The sequence below is a fragment of the Cervus elaphus genome, chromosome 8 (genome assembly GCF_910594005.1).
Source record: "Cervus elaphus chromosome 8, mCerEla1.1, whole genome shotgun sequence".
Taxonomy (NCBI): Eukaryota; Metazoa; Chordata; class Mammalia; order Artiodactyla; family Cervidae; genus Cervus; species Cervus elaphus.
In genome coordinates, this window is record NC_057822.1 from 52,083,672 (window position 1) to 52,087,204 (window position 3,533).

General features: G+C 39.8%; 1 non-coding gene across 1 annotated transcript; it reads right to left on the minus strand.

Moving 5' to 3' along the window:
- Positions 1-507: 507 nt before the first annotated feature.
- TRNAC-ACA lies at positions 508-579 on the minus strand. The gene has a single exon. It is a non-coding gene; the product is annotated as a tRNA-Cys (tRNA).
- Between the last annotated feature and the right edge of the window lie 2,954 nt (positions 580-3,533).

Below are 3,533 nucleotides of genomic sequence, written 5' to 3' on the forward strand. Positions count from 1 at the left end.
AATAAAATGCCTAGGCATAAATCTCCCTAAGGAGGCAATAGTCTTGTACTCTGCAAGCTATAAGATGCTGATGAAAGAAATCAGAGTTAATACAGATAGACAGGTGTACCATGTTCAAAGATAACACAGATAGAAAGATAAATCATGTTTTTTTTTTGTTTTTATTTTTACAATTTATATTGTAAAAATGACTATAATACCCAAGGCAATCTACAAATTCAATGGAATCCCTATCAAATTACTAATGGCATTTTTCATAGAAAAAATGCATGTAACAAAAAATTAATATCTGTATGGAAATACAAAAGACTAGAGATAGTCAAAGCAATCTTGACAAAGCAAAGTGAAACTAGTGGAATCAGACTCCCTGACTTCAGAAAGTGAAGTCGCCCAGTCATGTCAGACTCTTCGCATCGCCATGGACTGTAACCTACCACACTCCTCCGTCCATGGGATTTTCCAGGCAAGAGTACTGGAGTGGGTTGCCATTTCCTTCTCCAAAGGATCTTCCCAACCCAGGGATCGAACCTAGGTCTCCTGCATTGTAGGCAGACACTTTACCATCTGAGCCACCAGGGAAGTATACTACAAAGCTACAGTTATCAAATTAATAGGAGAAGGCAATGGCTCCCCACTCCAGTACTCTTGCCTGGAAAATCCCATGGATGGAGAAGCCTGGTGGGCTGCCCTCTATGGAGTCACACAGAATTGGACACGACTGAAGCGACTTAGCAGTAGCAGCAGAATAAAATCAGTATGGTACTGGCACAAAAACAGACCTATAGATCAGTGGAACAGGAGAGAAAGCTCAGAAGTAAACCCACACACTTGTGGTCACTTAATGTATGACAAAGGAGCCAGGAATATACAATGGAGAAAAGACAGTCTTTTCAATATGTGTTACTGGAAACTCTGGACAATTACATGTAGAAAAAGGAAATTAGAATATTCTCTAACACCATAGACTCAAATAAACTCAAAATAGATTAAAGACCCAAATGTAAAACTGTTTACTATAAAATTCCTAAAAGAAAACATAGACAGAAGAATCTCCGGTATAAATTGCAGCAGTATCTTTTTAGATCTGACTCTTAAAGTAATGGAAATGAAAACAAAAATAAACAAATGAGACCTAATTAAATTTAAAGGGTTTGTATAACAAAGGAAACCATAAATAAAGCAAATAAGAATTAAGGTACTTTCAGTTCCGTTCAGGCGCTCTGTTGTGTCTGACTCATTGCAACCCCATGGACTGCAGCACGCCAGGCCTCCCTGTTCATCACCAACTCCCAGAGTCTACACAAACTCATGTCCATCGAGTTGGTGATGCCATCAAAACATCTCATCCTCTCTTGTCCCCTTCTCCTCCTGCCTTCAATCTTTCCCAGCATCAGGGTCTTTTCAAATGAGTCAGCTCTGCAAATCAGGTGGCCAAAGTATTGGAGTTTAGAACATCATAGAAAAAGCCTCAACATAATTTCTTTCATCTTTGGATTTATAAAGGGATTTGATTTTTTAAGTTTTAATTTTCCCATGGAAATTTTATAAAGAATTATATTTTGGTTATCTTCATATCATTGCCACTTTATTATTGGAATTTTTATGTTGCCTTTTAGTCTCATTCTAGAACTTTTGATGAACTCTACTACACAATGATTTGGTAAAAAATGAATGTGAATAATATCTCATACTTGACCAGATGGACCTTTGTAGGCAAAGTAATGTCTCTGCTTTTTAATATGCTATCTAGGTTGGTCATAATTTTCCTTCCAAGGAGTAAGCATCTTTTAATTTCATGGCTGCAATCACTATCTGCAGTGATTTTGGAGCCCAAAAAAATAAAGTGTGACACTGTTTCCGCTGTTTCCCCATCTATTTCCCGTGAAGTGATGAGATCAGATGCCATGATCTTAGTTTTCTGAATGTTGAGCTTTAAGCCAACTTTTTCACTCTCCTCTTTCACTTTCATCAAAAGACTCTTTAGTTCCTCTTCACTTTCTGCCATAAGGGTGGTGTCATCTGCATATCTCAGGTTATTGATATTTCTCCCGGCAATCTTGATTCCAGCTTGTGCTTTAGCCAGCCCAGTGTTTCTCATGATGTACTCTGCATATAAGTTAAATAAGCAGGGTGACAATATACAGCCTTGACATACTCCTTTTCCTATTTGGAACCAGTCTGTTGTTCAATGCCCAGTTCTAACTGTTGCTTCCTGACCTGCATACAGATTTCTCAAGAGGCAGGTCAGGTGGTCTGGTATTCCCACCTCCTTCAGAATTTTCCACAGTTTATTGTGATCCACACAGTCGAAGGCTTTGGCATAGTCAACAAAGCAGAAATAGATGTTTTTCTGGAACTCTCTTGCTTTTTTGATGATCCAGCGTATATTGGCAATTTGATCTCTGGTTCCTCTGCCTTTGCTAAAACCAGCTTGAAAGTCTGGAAGTTCACAGTTCACGTATTGCTGAAGCCTGGCTTGGAGAATTTTGAGTATTACTTTACTAGCGTGTGAGATGAGTGCAATTGTGTGTTAGTTTGAATATTCTTTGGCACTGCCTTTCTTAGGTATTGGAATGAAAACTGACCTTTTCCAGTCCTGTGGCCACTGCTGAGTTTTTCAAATTTGCTGGCATATTGAGTGCAGCACTTTAACAGCATCATCTTTCAGGATTTGAAATAGCTCAACTGGAATTCCACCACATCCACTAGCCTTGTTTGTAGTGATGCTTTCTAAGGCCCACTTGACTTCACATTCCAGGATGTCTGGCTCTAGGTGAGTGATCACACCATTGTCCGTCTGGTCAAGACTATGGTTTTTCCAGTGGTCATGTATGGATGCGAGAGTTGGACGGTGAAGAAAGCTTTGTGCTGAAAAATTGATGCTTTTGAACTGTGGTGTTGGAGAAGACTCTTGAGAGTCCCTTGGACTGCAAGGAGATCCAACCAGTCCATCCTAAAGGAGATCAGTCCTGGGTCTTCATTGGAAGGACTGAGGCTGAAGCTGCAACTCCAATACTTTGGCCACCTCATGCGAAGAGTTGACTCAGTGGAAAAGACCCTGATGCTGGGAGGGATTGGGGGCAGGAGAAGGGGATGACAGAGGATGAGATGGCTGGATGGCATCACTAACTCGATGGACATGAGTTTGAGTAAACTCTGGGAGTTAGTGATGGACAGGGAGGCCTGGCGTGCTGTGATTCATGGGGTCGCAACGAGTCATACCTGACTGAGCGACTGAACTGAACTGAACTGAATATCTCACACTTACATTATAAGCTGTTTGAAGTTTATTGAATGATTCTTTAGAGCCACTTCTTGGCTTCTGAATGCAAAAATTATACTGTTCATGCCTATTATGACATCCAAAGAAGGGTTCATTGTTATTAGGTGCTGACTTTAGGAAAGCTGGCAAAGACTTTCTTAAGGAACTGCTGAACTCCTTTACAAAGAGAAAGAGCTAGACCCCAGTTAAAAGTTAAGAGCAATTTAAAAAGACAAAACATTAAATAGAACCTTAAATTTCTATTTATTTA